This window comes from Puntigrus tetrazona, unplaced genomic scaffold (assembly GCF_018831695.1).
Source record: "Puntigrus tetrazona isolate hp1 unplaced genomic scaffold, ASM1883169v1 S000000973, whole genome shotgun sequence".
NCBI classification, from domain to species: domain Eukaryota; kingdom Metazoa; phylum Chordata; class Actinopteri; order Cypriniformes; family Cyprinidae; genus Puntigrus; species Puntigrus tetrazona.
Window position 1 is genome coordinate 68,293 of NW_025048568.1, and position 7,557 is coordinate 75,849.

The window sequence follows — 7,557 nt, forward strand, 5'->3', positions numbered from 1 at the left end:
ATTTTAAGGTGAGGCACACTAAGTGCCATTATACTAGATAAGTAATGAATGAAATACAAAAAAAAATACTTCAAAATGAGCTACATTAAAGATAAGAGCATTAGTTAAGTAGTTAAAAACAGTCAAACTCTGTTTAAAGAACAGCTACTTTAAAGGCAATTGAATTAAATAAGCAGTAAGGGAAAGCAAAGAGCTGGTCAAACTTTGACCACACTAAGGGCCAGTGTATTAGATAAGTAGTGAAAAAACTCAAAAACTTACAGCACCTGGTATTGCTAGGCAGTCTCCCATCCAAGTACTAACTAGGCCCAACTCTGCTTAGCTTCTGAGATCAGATGAAATCAGGCGTGAACAGGGTGGTATGGCCGTAAGCGAAAGCTGCTGCAAAAAGCCCCCTATTTTAAGGTGAGGCACACTAAGTGCCATTATACTAGATAAGTAATGAATGAAATACAAAAAAATACTTCAAAATGAGCTACATTAAAGATAAGAGCATTAGTTAAGTAGTTAAAAACAGTCAAACTCTGTTTAAAGAACAGCTACTTTAAAGGCAATAGAATTAAATAAGCAGTAAGGGAAAGCAAAGAGCTGGTCAAACTTTGACCACACTAAGGGCCAGTGTATTAGATAAGTAGTGAAAAAACTCAAAAACTTACAGCACCTGGTATTCATAGGCAGTCTCCCATCCAAGTACTAACTAGGCCCAACTCTGCTTAGCCTCTGAGATCAGACGAGATCAGGCATGAACAGGGTGGTATGGCCGTAAGCGAAAGCTGCTGCAAAAGCCCCTATTTTAAGGTGAGGCACACTAAGTGCCATTATACTAGATAAGTAATGAATGAAATACAAAAAAAAAAATACTTCAAAATGAGCTACATTAAAGATATGAGCATTAGTTAATTAGTTAAAAACAGTCAAACTCTTTAAAGAACAGCTACTTTAAAGACAATTGAATTAAATAAGCAGTAAGGGAAAGCAAAGAGCTGGTCAAACTTTGACCACACTAAGGGCCAGTGTATTAGATAAGTAGTGAAAAAACTCAAAAACTTACAGCACCTGGTATTCCTAGGCAGTCTCCCATCCAACTACTAACTAGGCCCAACTCTGCTTAGCTTCTGAGATCAGACGATATCAGGCGTGAACAGGGTGGTATGGCCGTAAGCAAAAGCTGCTGCAAAAAGCCCCCTATTTTAAGGTGAGGCACACTAAGTGCCATTATACTAGATAAGTAATGAATGAAATACAAAAAAAAAAATACTTCAAAATGAGCTACATTAAAGATAAGAGCATTAGTTAAGTAGTTAAAAACAGTCAAACTCTGTTTAAAGAACAGCTACTTTAAAGGCAATTGAATTAAATAAGCAGTAAGGGAAAGCAAAGAGCTGGTCAAACTTTGACCACACTAAGGGCCAGTGTATTAGATAAGTAGTGAAAAAACTCAAAAAATTGCAGCACCTGGTATTCCTAGGCAGTCTCCCATCCATGTACTAACTAGGCCCAACTCTGCTTAGCTTCTGAGATCAGGCGAGATCAGGCGTGAACAGGGTGGTATGGTCGTAAATAGTGAAAGCTGCTGCAAAAGCCCCTATTTTAAGGTGAGGCACACTAAGTGCCATTATACTAGATAAGTAATGAATGAAATACAAAAAAAAAAAAATACTTCAAAATGAGCTACATTAAAGATAAGAGCATTAGTTAAGTAGTTAAAAACAGTCAAACTCTGTTTAAAGAACAGCTACTTTAAAGGCAATTGAATTAAATAAGCAGTAAGGGAAAGCAAAGAGCTGGTCAAACTTTGACCACACTAAGGGCCAGTGTATTAGATAAGTAGTGAAAAAACTCAAAAACTTACAGCACCTGGTATTGCTAGGCAGTCTCCCATCCAAGTACTAACTAGGCCCAACTCAGCTTAGCTTCTGAGATCAGATGAGATCAGGCGTGAACAGGGTGGTATGGCCGTAAGCGAAAGCTGCTGCAAAAAGCCCCCTATTTTAAGGTGAGGCACACTAAGTGCCATTATACTAGATAAGTAATGAATGAAATACAAAAAAATACTTCAAAATGAGCTACATTAAAGATAAGAGCATTAGTTAAGTAGTTAAAAACAGTCAAACTCTGTTTAAAGAACAGCTACTTTAAAGGCAATAGAATTAAATAAGCAGTAAGGGAAAGCAAAGAGCTGGTCAAACTTTGACCACACTAAGGGCCAGTGTATTAGATAAGTAGTGAAAAAACTCAAAAACTTACAGCACCTGGTATTCATAGGCAGTCTCCCATCCAAGTACTAACTAGGCCCAACTCTGCTTAGCTTCTGAGATCAGACGAGATCAGGCATGAACAGGGTGGTATGGCCGTAAGCGAAAGCTGCTGCAAAAGCCCCTATTTTAAGGTGAGGCACACTAAGTGCCATTATACTAGATAAGTAATGAATGAAATACAAAAAAAAAAAAATACTTCAAAATGAGCTACATTAAAGATATGAGCATTAGTTAATTAGTTAAAAACAGTCAAACTCTTTAAAGAACAGCTACTTTAAAGACAATTGAATTAAATAAGCAGTAAGGGAAAGCAAAGAGCTGGTCAAACTTTGACCACACTAAGGGCCAGTGTATTAGATAAGTAGTGAAAAAACTCAAAAACTTACAGCACCTGGTATTCCTAGGCAGTCTCCCATCCAACTACTAACTAGGCCCAACTCTGCTTAGCTTCTGAGATCAGACGATATCAGGCGTGAACAGGGTGGTATGGCCGTAAGCAAAAGCTGCTGCAAAAAGCCCCCTATTTTAAGGTGAGGCACACTAAGTGCCATTATACTAGATAAGTAATGAATGAAATACAAAAAAAAATACTTCAAAATGAGCTACATTAAAGATATGAGCATTAGTTAATTAGTTAAAAACAGTCAAACTCTTTAAAGAACAGCTACTTTAAAGACAATTGAATTAAATAAGCAGTAAGGGAAAGCAAAGAGCTGGTCAAACTTTGACCACACTAAGGGCCAGTGTATTAGATAAGTAGTGAAAAAACTCAAAAACTTACGGCACCTGGTATTCCTAGGCAGTCTCCCATCCAACTACTAACTAGGCCCAACTCTGCTTAGCTTCTGAGATCAGACGATATCAGGCGTGAACAGGGTGGTATGGCCGTAAGCAAAAGCTGCTGCAAAAAGCCCCCTATTTTAAGGTGAGGCACACTAAGTGCCATTATACTAGATAAGTAATGAATGAAATACAAAAAAAAAAAAATACTTCAAAATGAGCTACATTAAAGATAAGAGCATTAGTTAAGTAGTTAAAAACAGTCAAACTCTGTTTAAAGAACAGCTACTTTAAAGGCAATTGAATTAAATAAGCAGTAAGGGAAAGCAAAGAGCTGGTCAAACTTTGGCCACACTAAGGGCCAGTGTATTAGATAAGTAGTGAAAAAACTCAAAAACTTACAGCACCTGGTATTCCTAGGCAGTCTCCCATCCAAGTACTAACTAGGCCCAACTCTGCTTAGCTTCTGAGATCAGACGAGATCAGGCGTGAACAGGGTGGTATGGCCGTAAGCGAAAGCTGCTGCAAAAGCCCCTATTTTAGGTGAGGCACACTAAGTGCCATTATACTAGATAAGTAATGAATGAAATAAAAAAAAAAATACTTCAAAATGAGCTACATTAAAGATAAGAGCATTAGTTAAGTAGTTAAAAACAGTCAAACTCTGTTTAAAGAACAGCTACTTTAAAGGCAATTGAATTAAATAAGCAGTAAGGGAAAGCAAAGAGCTGGTCAAACTTTGGCCACACTAAGGGCCAGTGTATTAGATAAGTAGTGAAAAAACTCAAAAACTTACAGCACCTGGTTTTCCTAGGCAGTCTCCCATCCAAGTACTAACTAGGCCCAACTCTGCTTAGCTTCTGAGATCAGACGAGATCAGGCGTGAACAGGGTGGTATGGCCGGAAGCGAAAGCTGCTGCAAAAAGGCCCCTATTTTAAGGTGTGGCACATTAAGTGCCATTATACTAGATAAGTAATGAATGAAATACAAAAAAAATACTTCAAAATGAGCTACATTAAAGATAAGAGCATTAGTTAAGTAGTTAAAAACAGTCAAACTCTGTTTAAAGAACAGCTACTTTAAAGGCAATTGAATTAAATAAGCAGTAAGGGAAAGCAAAGAGCTGGTCAAACTTTGGCCACACTAAGGGCCGTTGTATTAGATAAGTAGTGAAAAAACTCAAAACTTACAGCACCTGGTATTCCTAGGCAGTCTCCCATCCAAGAACTAACCAGGCCCAACTCTGCTTAGCTTCTGAGATCAGACGAGATCAGGCGTGAACAGGGTGGTATGGCCGTAAGCGATAGCTGCTGCAAAAAGCCCCCTATTTTAAGGTGAGGCACAGTAAGTGCCATTATACTAGATAAGTAATGAATGAAATACAAAAAAAAAAATACTTCAAAATGAGCTACATTAAAGATAAGAGCATTAGTTAAGTAGTTAAAAACAGTCAAACTCTGTTTAAAGAACAGCTACTTTAAAGGCAATAGAATTAAATAAGCAGTAAGGGAAAGCAAAGAGCTGGTCAAACTTTGACCACACTAAGGGCCAGTGTATTAGATAAGTAGTGAAAAAACTCAAAAACTTACAGCACCTGGTATTCATAGGCAGTCTCCCATCCAAGTACTAACTAGGCCCAACTCTGCTTAGCTTCTGAGATCAGACGAGATCAGGCATGAACAGGGTGGTATGGCCGTAAGCGAAAGCTGCTGCAAAAAGGCCCCTATTTTAAGGTGAGGCACACTAAGTGCCTTTATACTAGATAAGTAATGAATGAAATACAAAAAAAAAAATACTTCAAAATGAGCTACATTAAAGATAAGAGCATTAGTTAAGTAGTTAAAAACAGTCAAACTCTGTTTAAAGAACAGCTACTTTAAAGGCAATTGAATTAAATAAGCAGTAAGGAAAGCAAAAGAGCTGGTCAAACTTTGACCACACTAAGGGCCAGTGTATTAGATAAGTAGTGAAAAAACTCAAAACTTACAGCACCTGGTATTCCTAGGCAGTCTCCCATCCAAGTACTAACTAGGCCCAACTCTGCTTAGCTTCTGAGATCAGACGAGTTCAGGCGTGAACAGGGTGGTATGGCCGTAAGCGAAAGCTGCTGCAAAAAGCCTCCTATTTTAAGGTGAGGCACACTAAGTGCCATTATACTAGATAAGTAATGAATGAAATACAAAAAGAAAATACTTCAAAATGAGCTACATTAAAGATAAGAGCATTAGTTAAGTAGTTAAAAACAGTCAAACTCTGTTTAAAGAACAGCTACTTTAAAGGCAATTGAATTAAATAAGCAGTAAGGGAAAGCAAAGAGCTGGTCAAACTTTGACCACACTAAGGGCCAGTGTATTAGATAAGTAGTGAAAAAACTCAAAACTTACAGCACCTGGTATTCCTAGGCAGTCTCCCATCCAAGTACTAACTAGGCCCAACTCTGCTTAGCTTCTGAGATCAGACGAGATAAGGCGTGAACAGGGTGGTGGTATGGCCGTAGCGAAAGCTGCTGCAAAAAGCCCCTATTTTAAGGTGAGGCACACTAAGTGCCATTATACTAGATAAGTAATGAATGAAATACAAAAAAAAATACTTCAAAATGAGCTACATTAAAGATAAGAGCATTAGTTAAGTAGTTAAAAACAGTCAAACTCTGTTTAAAGAACAGCTACTTTAAAGGCAATTGAATTAAATAAGCAGTAAGGGAAAGCAAAAGAGCTGGTCAAACTTTGACCACACTAAGGGCCAGTGTATTAGATAAGTAGTGAAAAAACTCAAAAACTTACAGCACCTGGTATTCCTAGGCAGTCTCCCATCCAAGTACTAACTAGGCCCAACTCTGCTTAGCTTCTGAGATCAGGCGAGATCAGGCGTGAACAGGGTGGTATGGCCGTAAGCGAAAGCTGCTGCAAAAGCCCCTATTTTAAGGTGAGGCACACTAAGTGCCATTATACTAGATAAGTAATGAATGAAATACAAAAAAAAAAATACTTCAAAATGAGCTACATTAAAGATAAGAGCATTAGTTAAGTAGTTAAAAACAGTCAAACTCTGTTTAAAGAACAGCTACTTTAAAGGCAATTGAATTAAATAAGCAGTAAGGGAAAGCAAAGAGCTGGTCAAACTTTGACCACACTAAGGGCCAGTGTATTAGATAAGTAGTGAAAAAACTCAAAAACTTACAGCACCTGGTATTCCTAGGCAGTCTCCCATCCAAGTACTAACTACGCCCAACTCTGCTTAGCTTCTGAGATCAGACGAGATCAGGCGTGAACAGGGCTGTATGGCCGTAAGCGAAAGCTGCTGCAAAAAGGCCCCTATTTTAAGGTGAGGCACACTAAGTGCAATTATACTAGATAAGTAATGAATGAAATACAAAAAAAAAAAAACTTCAAAATGAGCTACATTAAAGATAAGAGCATTAGTTAAGTAGTTAAAAACAGTCAAACTCTGTTTAAAGAACAGCTACTTTAAAGGCAATTGAATTAAATAAGCAGTAAGGGAAAGCAAAGAGCTGGTCAAACTTTGACCACACTAAGGGCCAGTGTATTAGATAAGTAGAGAAAAAACTCAAAAACTTACAGCACCTGGTATTCCTAGGCAGTCTCCCATCCAAGTACTAACTACGCCCAACTCTGCTTAGCTTCTGAGATCAGACGAGATCAGGCGTGAACAGGGTGGTATGGTCGTAAGCAAAAGCTGCTGCAAAAAGCCCCCTATTTTAAGGTGAGGCACACTAGGTGTCATTATACTAGATAAGTAATGAATGAAATACAAAAAAAAAAATACTTCAAAATGAGCTACATTAAAGATAAGAGCATTAGTTAAGTAGTTAAAAACAGTCAAACTCTGTTTAAAGAACAGCTACTTTAAAGGCAATTGAATTAAATAAGCAGTAAGGAAAGCAAAGAGCTGGTCAAACTTTGACCACACTAAGGCCAGTGTATTAGATAAGTAGTGAAAAAACTCAAAAGCTTACAGCACCTGTTATTCCTAGGCAGTCTCCATCCAAGTACTAACTAGGCCCAACTCTGCTTAGCTTCTGAGGCGAGATCAGGCGTGAACAGGGTGGTATGGCCGTGCGAAAGCTGCTGCAAAAAGCCCCTATTTTAAGGTGAGGGCACACTAAGTGCCATTATACTAGATAAGTAATGAATGAAATACAAAAAAATACTTCAAAATGAGCTGCATTAAAGATAAGAGCATTAGTTAAGTAGTTAAAAACAGTCAAACTCTGTTTAAAGAACAGCTACTTTAAAGGCAATTGAATTAAATAAGCAGTAAGGAAAAGCAAAGAGCTGGTCAAACTTTTGAGCACACTAAGGGCCAGTTTATTAGATAAGTAGTGAAAAAACTCAAAATCTTACAGCACCTGGTATTCCTAGGCAGTGAATGAAATACAAAAAAAAAAATACTTCAAAATGAGCTACATTAAAGATAAGAGCATTAGTTAAGTAGTTAAAAACAGTCAAACTCTGTTTAAAGACAAGCTACTTTAAAGGCAATTGAGTTAAATAAGCA

At 37.7% G+C, this 7,557-nt stretch overlaps 2 non-coding genes and 15 pseudogenes across 2 annotated transcripts; all 17 read right to left on the reverse strand.

Annotated features, from left to right (window-relative positions):
• Positions 1 to 254: 254 nt before the first annotated feature.
• Positions 255 to 373, reverse strand: LOC122337488 (annotated as a pseudogene).
• A 276-nt stretch (positions 374 to 649) lies between these two features.
• LOC122337489 lies at positions 650 to 768 on the reverse strand (annotated as a pseudogene).
• Positions 769 to 1,044: 276 nt separating this feature from the next.
• Positions 1,045 to 1,163, reverse strand: LOC122337375 (annotated as a pseudogene).
• Positions 1,164 to 1,443: 280 nt separating this feature from the next.
• LOC122337412 lies at positions 1,444 to 1,562 on the reverse strand (annotated as a pseudogene).
• Positions 1,563 to 1,845: 283 nt separating this feature from the next.
• Positions 1,846 to 1,964, reverse strand: LOC122337365 (annotated as a pseudogene).
• A 276-nt stretch (positions 1,965 to 2,240) lies between these two features.
• Positions 2,241 to 2,359, reverse strand: LOC122337471 (annotated as a pseudogene).
• A 278-nt stretch (positions 2,360 to 2,637) lies between these two features.
• LOC122337376 lies at positions 2,638 to 2,756 on the reverse strand (annotated as a pseudogene).
• Positions 2,757 to 3,032: 276 nt separating this feature from the next.
• LOC122337372 lies at positions 3,033 to 3,151 on the reverse strand (annotated as a pseudogene).
• A 282-nt stretch (positions 3,152 to 3,433) lies between these two features.
• On the reverse strand, positions 3,434 to 3,552 carry LOC122337370. The gene has a single exon (XR_006249532.1). It is a non-coding gene; the product is annotated as a 5S ribosomal RNA (ribosomal RNA).
• Positions 3,553 to 3,827: 275 nt separating this feature from the next.
• LOC122337481 lies at positions 3,828 to 3,946 on the reverse strand (annotated as a pseudogene).
• A 276-nt stretch (positions 3,947 to 4,222) lies between these two features.
• On the reverse strand, positions 4,223 to 4,341 carry LOC122337392. The gene has a single exon (XR_006249535.1). It is a non-coding gene; the product is annotated as a 5S ribosomal RNA (ribosomal RNA).
• Positions 4,342 to 4,621: 280 nt separating this feature from the next.
• LOC122337473 lies at positions 4,622 to 4,740 on the reverse strand (annotated as a pseudogene).
• A 279-nt stretch (positions 4,741 to 5,019) lies between these two features.
• Positions 5,020 to 5,138, reverse strand: LOC122337452 (annotated as a pseudogene).
• Positions 5,139 to 5,416: 278 nt separating this feature from the next.
• LOC122337435 lies at positions 5,417 to 5,538 on the reverse strand (annotated as a pseudogene).
• Positions 5,539 to 5,815: 277 nt separating this feature from the next.
• On the reverse strand, positions 5,816 to 5,934 carry LOC122337468 (annotated as a pseudogene).
• A 278-nt stretch (positions 5,935 to 6,212) lies between these two features.
• Positions 6,213 to 6,331, reverse strand: LOC122337384 (annotated as a pseudogene).
• Positions 6,332 to 6,611: 280 nt separating this feature from the next.
• LOC122337369 lies at positions 6,612 to 6,730 on the reverse strand (annotated as a pseudogene).
• Positions 6,731 to 7,557: the final 827 nt, after the last annotated feature.